This window comes from Pinus tabuliformis, chromosome X (assembly GCF_031772625.1).
Source record: "Pinus tabuliformis cultivar Carrire ecotype Pingquan chromosome X, CPIR1, whole genome shotgun sequence".
Lineage (NCBI taxonomy): Eukaryota > Viridiplantae > Streptophyta > Pinopsida > Pinales > Pinaceae > Pinus > Pinus tabuliformis.
In genome coordinates this window covers 1,184,398,861-1,184,408,525 of record NC_142308.1, presented here as the reverse complement: position 1 = coordinate 1,184,408,525, position 9,665 = coordinate 1,184,398,861, and the positions used below count along the sequence as shown (strand labels likewise).

Sequence of the window (9,665 nt, the reverse complement as noted above, 5' to 3'; positions counted from 1 at the left end):
ATGAAATCAAAGAAGAAAACTACTACTACTACAAATGAGGGTTCACATGAGGAGATTGGGCTGAGGAGTGGCACGGTTGGGAGACCCCAAAATCCTACCAATGATAATTCCCAACAAAGTTTGACTAGTTTCTTGGTCCCATTATCACCATCATTATTACATAGGGGTTCTACAAGTGCAAATCCTTCTACTTTAGGTGTGTTAATTAACAACTTAGACTAAACTTGAATATGAATTTGTATATTATTTTATTTATCTTACTTCAAATTTATTTGTTTTTTATTGTGTTGTCATCTTATTATAGCTCAATTATCTCCCTTGTTACTACAATGTTGGGGGTATTGGTATCCTTATATTGATAAAAATGGGGAGAGATTGGAAACAAAGGTCCTAATGGATGATCAAAGGGGTGGAAAATTATGGGCCATAGAGAAGCATACCAAGATCATGCTATGTTATGAGGGTATTGAATGTCGTATTGATGGTACATATAGGAATATTCATTGCTACAGGACTTCTGAAACAGGGATCCCAATTGATTTATTAACATGAAAGTTTTGTAAGTCAGTTCCAGAGTGTGCTGACTTCAGGATGCGATTATATCGTGAATCAATGTGCACCAATAAAAGAAGTGAACGAGATACAAGAAAAGGTAGAAGACTAGACTATTTGACTCAAAATGAACTGAAGAATGATGCAAGGTTTACAAATGATAACCATAGATCAACAATGCGAGCTCTTTAGTGGGAGAGGAAAAAAATTGCTACACTCTCTATTAGAATGAGATCCCTAAAGGAAAATTTGTTTGAATCGACAGAAAGGAAGGATGTCTTTAGGTTTTGCAAGGATGTGTGTGAGGCACATAAGCAAGGAAAATTACAAGGTAAAGATGAATTTTGGGAATTTTTCAAGGATATCTTTCATAACTTGATGCATGAAAAAGCAAGGAGAAGGTATAGTACATCCACAAAATCCCTTTCTGAGATGATCAAGTTATGGGGAGGTCCTAGATTACATATATTTATTAACTTTAATCTGGATGATCCTTTAATATCTACGACTTTAAGGCAAGTTAGAAATTCATTAGCATATATCCCATGGGAGCACGAGCACATTTTTGAGGTAGCTGGAAAATTTTATGCTTCTTATAAAGCCAAGCATGGCATAGATGACCCAATTCTTTCCAATCACATTTCTTGGTGAGAGTTGGTGCGGGAGTTGTAGGCTATGAGATTATAACATATTGTTTTAAAAACAATGTTATTGGCCATTATGCACGTGTTATTATTGCAAAACCTTTACATGAAAAGCTTCCTCGTTTAGTTGTAGTTATTCATCCAACATGCAATAGGTTCAATGCAAATTTTGTTTATCAACTATGGAAAAAGGTAGAATCTATGTGGAAGAAATAGGTGGAAAGTAATTTGGGACCTATTGTTGGTCATTCCTCGGATGGGGATAGTAGAAGAAGACAACTTATGTTGAAGGATTATTCTTCAACATCAGGTATTCGATATCAAATTCCTTGGGAAGGGTGGAGGCTATTCGGGTTGTACAACGGTTGCAATGTAATAGGATTGCATGACCAAGATATCCACAAAGGAAAAATCTAGTGAATCCTTTGTTTAACGGTCGACGAGAATTGGTTTTAGGAAATGAGTACATAAGTTTTGTTCATGTTAGAATGGATTATCACACTTTTAAAGTGGATGATCACAAGCTTAAGGTGAAGATATAGAGAGGATGGATCGACAAAATTGCGGATCCACACAACGCACTGCTTCAAGGCATGTTCAGAGGTATTTGAAAGAGTTGAGAAGTACACCAAGTGGAAAGTTAGAGAGGAAATTAGCTAGAGGGACTCATCTAATGATTGTTGCTGACTACATTGACTTCTTTATGTCTCATAGTTTGAGCCTTTGGGAAAGGGTGTGAAATGCTTCATGAGTTCATCATTTCTTCACATTATGTTTATGTTGGGTATAGAAACAATCTCATACTAATGTCAACATAAATTTCATCAGTAGAGAGGCATATCAAGATGTGAAAATTTCTTGCCATTTTTCAGTTTTGTTGATGAGATTGTTTGGAGATCGTTACTCTAACTTTCCATGTGTTTTGCACTTCACTGGGTCAGATGTATGTGAGAACTTCTTTAGTAAAGTTGACGGGATGGTTGGAGTGGAGAGGGCCTATGATTTCACTGACTTGATTCATGTTGTTGGAACCCTTAATAGATTTTTTGAAGAAGAATCAAATCCCCAAGGGATTCATTTCAATAAATCCCATATGAAGCAAGAAAGAATTTGGAATAGATTGCACCAAGAAACAATACAAAACATTGACATATTGTCGCAATATGATTCAATATCCATAGACGCTAAAATTGTAGAAGCCCTTAAGATTGGATTGAAGGATGCACAAGACATTTTATCAACTCTTGGAATGCAACCAGAAAATTACACTCAATCTTCTTGTTGGGTTAAACCATGGACAGAGGATCAAAATTATCCAACATTCCAAATTGTGGATGAAGTAGTTGATGCTTCTCCACCGAGTTGTTCCAACTCTATATTCCAATATTCATCATCATTGGTACACAATGAAAGTGAATTGAAAATAATGGAAAGTGAGTGGAGACACAAGTTGGATGAAATTTTAGATTTCATTGATCAAAATGTAAGTAAAACGATAAATACAGTGGTGGATCTTGATGGTAAGGATATGTTTAAAGCATGTTTGGTTATTCAGTTGAATTGAAATCCGATATTATCCAAAGATAGGTTGACAAAAGTGAGAAATGGGGTCTACTTTAGGCGAGATGGGAAGGCTCCACAAAAGGGTGTTTCAATTGGCTTTGGAATTGGATCAGATTGTGGGGTGTTGTTTGGAAGCAACTCAATCCCCCCCACTGAACATAGTGCATGTATAAGTATATTCAATTATGTTGGTATAGTAGAATAAATGGGAAGCACATCTATAAGTATGATTTGAAAGATCATGCTTTTGTACAACTTGAATCTGTTATAGCAATCACAAACTTATCATACAATGCTAGGTTTGATACATACAAATTAGAAGAAAATGATTAAAAAGTTTTTTCAGGTTTTTTGAAAATTTTGAACAAGGTAGATTTTCAAAACATTCTACTTTTTCTTTCCTTATGTATTTCCATATGTTGGATCATCTACAAATAATTACTAGTTGTATTTTTGTTGATTTTTTTGTATGAATCTGATGTTAATTTTGTACTTTTCGGTTTCAGGTCTAGTGAATAGTTCAAATGGTGAATGTTCAGGATAACTCAACCTTGTTTTGCTACCTGCTTCTTGGTGTAAGTTTCTTTTAGTATCCATTCTTCTTTTTGTAGTTTTGTTTAATTATAACATTAATTTGGTATTTCCTCCATAAAAATAATAGAATTACATACCTATACAACTATATGTACCCCTTACCTCAACACATATATACAATTTGGAGATAAGGGTACCCCTTACCTCAACATTTGCGTTGGATGCCTTCCATTGCAGTTCCTCTGAAGTTGGTCCATTTAATCATGAAAAGAAAGAATAGGTGGTTCCTTTTTCATGAATATGTTTTACGGTTAAGTATGTGGTTCTTCTCACTAATGTTAACATTTTCCTTCAGTTTTTAGATTAATGGTTCACTTTCTAGAAAGGATATCAACGATATGATGGCACGAGCTTCAATCAGGATGGTTTCTCTTCACTCAAGTCAACATATTTACACCGGAGCAACGTAACACATGAAGTGAGTTTTATTTTGAATGTTTATGTGGTATTTGGCTTTCCTATTTTTTAAATTGGACATATAAATCAGAGTCTGTAGTTCAAATGTGCCATCAAAGTCCTTTTGGAAGTATTTATATTTTGGTCATATGCATGGGCTCTAAAATAGTTAAATTTCACTTGGTTATTATTGACAATTGAGTCCTCAATCATCTTTTTGGAATTTCCTTTCAGTGCTTTCACTAAATGACATTAACATTACTTGCTATCTGTAAAGGCTTTTGGACATGTGATGGTAGTTTTCTTTTAAATTGTTTGCAACTTTATTGAGATATGTGCTTCTGGTAGATTGGAAGGGTGATGGCACTTTGCTTTCCTATTTTTGCCTACATTGATATATATGTGTTTGATGGGCCTTCCAATGTGTGTGTCTGATCCAAGTGGTATATTAAGGTGAATGGTATCTGATTTTTTGCAACTTTTGGATTGACAAGAATTTGATAGGGTGAATGGTATGCAAATTTTAATTGATTTTATTTTTCCAAAGAAAGAATGCATAAGTTTCTATTTCATGGTTTGGGAAAGGAAAATACATAGCAAAGTGCTTATAGCATGACATATCACCTCCAAAAAGGAAAAGCAGACCACTTGGTGGCCACTTTTCACAAACTTTCATATCGAATATACCTATGATCTCTCCTGAGCACACATCTAGAATAAAAAATATGCATTGATGAGAGAGGCAGGTTGTCAATTGGAGGTGATGTAGAGTTAGTTCCCAGTGTTTTGTTGCTTATTGGTCTCTCCATTATCCCAGAATCTCCAAGATGGTTGGTAAGCTTTTAGAAATCTTGAATTCTTGCAGTAAATGATATGAACTACATAAGCACTTTGAAAGGGCACTTCTGAATCAATTTGAATATCATGTAGTTTGAACCCTTGTTACAGGGAACTTCTGAATCAATTTGAAAGGGTCTTGACTCTTGGGTCATTATGAAATGATTTATTTTATGAGGCTAATTCGTATCTATCTTGAATTTCCTTTTGGATCATTTAAGGCACAGACTGGCCCTTTCCTGAGGCCCTTCTCGACCTTTCTGAGGCCCTCCCCCCTATTTGAGGCATCTTTGTATTTATTTCGGGCCTGTTCAAGGACCTATTTGGGCCCTCTTCTTGGCAGACCTCAGTAGTATTTGACCTAAGTATTTTCAATGGCATCTCTGTGGACAAAATTTGGGATTCTTCTAAGTGAAGTTGGAGGACATTATTGTGTTATCTCTCTATGGTTTCTAAACTAATCTAATGCTCTTTTACGCCTCTGTTATGGGCTCTTATGAAATAAATATATATCTATTCAAAAGACCTCAAGGGCAGATTGTATCTAGCCTTATCCTCACCTTTTGTAAGATTTATCATTTCTGCCGAATTTGAAGGGTTTACTGAGCTATATCTAGATCTCTCTGGAGTTGCATCTAGGACTGATCAAGGGCTTATTCAAAGAACTGATAGAATCATGTAAGGAAATGATGGCTATAATCAAATCATGCCTTGCTTCTGAAACAGTTACAAGAAGTCTCTTATTGGCCATCTCAAGAGAAGATCTCTCTTCACTACTGGTATTGGTGTATTTTCTTAAATTTCAATTTGATTTTATGTTTTTCAATAATGATTATTATATTAGAAAGTGTATTATGTACAGTTTTGATTACTTTCTATTGCCTTCCATGAATTGAAGATTTTTGTTATCCACAATGTTTGACTATTTCAAGGTTATCTTGTAGTCATATCCTAATATTTTACGTATTGCTTAACTATTTTTACACAGTAAATGTTGGTGCAACAGAGAGCATGGGACTTCCATCCCAGCAGCATGTTATCTATAGGTGGATGTGGCAGCAGAAGGTAGATGTGTTGTAAATGACCATCTTTTGGTTAGTTATTTGGAGCATTACTAAGAATAACTTGCTATTGAATACAATAACTATACCTATTTTCTTTTTCCTTTGCAACACCTTGTTGATTGTCTATGCACTGTATCTGTGGAAACTTCTTTGCTCTTGAAAATGGTAGGAAGAATCCATAATTTTCCTTTTACAAGTCTTGGTGGGGAGGTGAACAAATTACAAGTCTTTGTTGATAAATTTATCCCTTCGTTGAACAATTCCAAGGTATGCAAAAGTGTTGTTGGGACATTGTAATTTTATTTAAGGTTTTAAATTTAAATTTATTATTGGTTTGAACTTTGTACTAATAGACATATGTTCTTGGAAGGCTTCTTTAGATAAGTATCTTCTTGGAGGTGAGTTTATCACTGTTGACTTCCACAAAGAATTATGCACATTTATCATTTCAAAACAAATGGAGGAAGTGGTGTATCAAATCTTTTTGGTGACAAAGGAAATGCAAGCAGATGTTTCAGCATTAGTTGAAGAGTGCACTGGAGAAGACAGTGTAATGCCCACCTTGATTCAAATATTAGACCTCATTTTTCAAGTGATTTTCAACAAGTGGTATTTTTGTGCTTACTGCAAGACATTTTTCGTGATATTTTTGTGCTTCCATCTTCACTTATATGTGACATGAACTATAGAATGCAATTGTTAATGATTTATTCTGTCATATAAACTAATTTTTTTCTTAGTGGTGTATATTCTTCTACTTATCTCCTTTTCTTATGTGTCAATCATATCCATCCATGATGAGTATTCCTGCTAACCCCGCACACTTCTCTTGTACAATGCTTGGTGGCATTAGCAAGAGTGTTCACGTAAATGCCATAAGTTGGAAATGCAGGTGAAAACATAGATGAGAATGTGGATGCCTAATAAATAGGGATTGGGTGCTTAATAAGCATGACGTCAGGTTTTGAGCCTCGTGTTTCACCAAATCAAATTTGAGAAATTCATCTTATCTATTGGTCAACCTTTTTTATAGTGACTCTGCAACATGTACTATGTCACTAGTAGACTTCTCAAGCAAAATAATTGAAGAGTCCTTGGTCCCAGAGAAAGAAGAAGAAATATTTTCTTCTCCTGCCAATTCTTGCAACATCATATCTTTTCTTATTTCTTCTTGCTAAAACTGTACCATTGCATCATATACATACCTTGATTGTTTTCTACCACCAAACCTACAAATGTTTTGTAGGGATATTCTTTGAACTCTTATTCTTTTAATTATGTTATTGTTGTACACATTTTGCACCCTGATACAATTGGTCAATATAGACAAGAATGAATATGTGGCCCCTTTATCTTGTCATGGCTAGTGGTCTTTATTCCTTGACTATGTTATCTATTCCTTTTTCTTTCCACATTCCTTAATGAACTTTTCATTCTCAAGCCTTCAAGGTAAATGAGAGTTGTGAAATTCCATCTTACCTGCTAGATAGGGAGGTTCCATCTGCCGAATCAGCAAGTGGATGTTTTCAGCCATTGCTACAAGTTGAATTTCAGGAAATTGTATTAGTGGGACATGGTAAAAATCCTGACCCTGCTAATGGATGATGGGGCCTTTTAGCTCATTATAGATACTCAATTATCTCTAGTAGAGGTTTTCCTACAACTAAATTAGCATGTTATTAATGTTTATATCCCTTTTTCTCCTCATGCATAGATTTTTGGCATAAATTTGTTTATTTTTTTTACTGCAGGGAAGTCCATCTTCCTTTCAAAAGTAAAAACCTTACATCAGTAAATAGTTGGGGACTTTCATCTCTTACTGGACCTTGCTAGAATTAAAGGTGCAGAGTTCCGATTAGTCTTCAATTTACAGAATGTAAAACCCCAACATCCTGGACAGTGGTGAAAATTGCATGTAGGTTGTTATATTTCGAGTTGCTCACGATCAGTTAATATGGTTTTTGTCAGGCATAAATTTTTGTGATGCTTTCCATTTTGAAGTGGATATTCATACATAAATACATATATATCTTGTGTTACAGGCTGAAAACGAGAACCTCCCACCCGTGGTGATAAATGAAATTGCAAAGGAGCTGAAGAGTCTTGATGAATCACCTCATGGAGGTATAAAAGTGGTGGTGAATGATGACAACTTTTTCAATCACAGTTGTGGACATTGAAGGACCAGGTACATTCTAAAAGAATAATCCAGAACAATGTAACATATTTTGGATGTTCTATGCTTGAGAAAGGGATCATTTTTTCATATTTCATTTATTGAAGCATTTGAATTCGTTTTTTTTGCATGGTTATTACTAGATTTTTGGAACATGAGCTATATTTACATTTATTGATGCTTTTTCCTGCAGCTAGAACTCCATATGAATTTGGTGTTTTTCGAATGAAACTGGTTCTAACTCCTGATTTTCCAAACTCTCCTCCCAAAGGTAATTGTTGATCCTTATAATGATGCTTCATCCAATTTACATTCTCTTAAATGGATATTATGTTTGCTTTATATGTTTAGTTGCCTATAAGACATTCTTTTTGTTTTTCTACTTACTGCTTATCTAAATCATCAAGTATATAAGGGGGATGCATGACTTGTAAAAACTGAGAAATAAACTTTGGTGTCTTTCAATAGTAATGATTGGCTTGGACTGCAGGGTATTTTTTCACAAAAATCTTCCACCCTAATATTGCAAGCAATGGAGAGATATGTGTCAATACTCTGAAGAAGGATTGGAATCCAACCCTTGGACTGTGACACATTCTTCTTGTATGTGTTCATCCACTTATCAATTTAGCTTATTTATGGGTACGATGTGCTTATGTTACAAGAGGTATGATGTGCTTATGTTACAAACAAAATATATTGATATGGGTTTATTTTGCAGGATCTATACAAGCATTCATGCTTTGAAGCCCAAATTGAAGAGTAAAGTGGCAATTTCAGAGTCTACTGCTTTAAATGAAGGCCTAAAAAATACCCTTGTGACCTCTCCTACCCCACTTCTACCATGCCCAACAAATATGAGAATAATATTCAAGATCCAAGCATAAATTCCGCTTCAACAAAAGCTATAGGAGTTGGCGCATCAATGGTTCATAAGAAGAAGGATCTAGCTTCTACCAGAGTGCACATTGATAAGAAAAAACTCGATTCAATTTAGGAGGGCATGGTGGACTATGAATTGTATGATATGTACTTTTCAACTAACAAATGAATATTCTAACTCTGGGCTCTGTAATGTGTCTTAACAGTGGTCATATGCTTTTCACAGTAGTCATAGGTTTTCTGTAGTGCTTTTACAAAGCTTTTTATGACCACTGCTTAACAAGCTGACTTGGCTCTAGGTCTATGGAGTTGTTTCATAGATTCAATTTATTCTAGCATGAAGCACAATCCTAAATATGCAAGCTTTGGGTTTGTAGAAGTTGACATTTCTAGAGTTTGAGGTACAAATCTACTGTTGGTTGTATCATCATCCCATAAACAACTGTTTTATGGATATGTTTTTATAAAAGTTACATCATAATATTTTCCGGCCTTGGCATATATATTCCTTGTTTAGATTTAAACTGTGGAATGGTTGGGAATTTGGAATTTGGTTTTGATGGTGCACAACCTAGATATTTTGACTTCATGCTATATAGTTGGGAACTTTCAAGTGCAATATGGTCAGATAAAGAAACTTTCTTCTTCATTATGGGGTAGATATACAAATTTAGTGTTGTTTATAGTGGAGACTATGTTTTTTCACGTTATTTCATGTTGTTGTGTATTTAGTTTGTGCTTTGAGTCTTGACAGTATGATGTTTGTTTACACCATAGTGTTTAAAGTAATTTTGCTTGGCTGGTCCAAGAGCTTGATTCTTCTCAGGGCTCTTACACTAGAGCAGACATTGTAGGTGGTGTATTTTTTATGAAACATCCTTGTACAATTGTTCGTTGTGTTGCTACAGAAGTGCTTGAATTCTAATGGAAGGTCACCCACTTGCGTTGTTGACTTTA

General features: G+C 34.9%; 1 pseudogene; it reads left to right on the top strand.

Moving 5' to 3' along the window:
• The first annotated feature begins 7,686 nt into the window (after nt 1-7,686).
• On the top strand, nt 7,687-8,823 carry LOC149144176 (ubiquitin-conjugating enzyme E2 22-like; annotated as a pseudogene).
• Nucleotides 8,824-9,665: the final 842 nt, after the last annotated feature.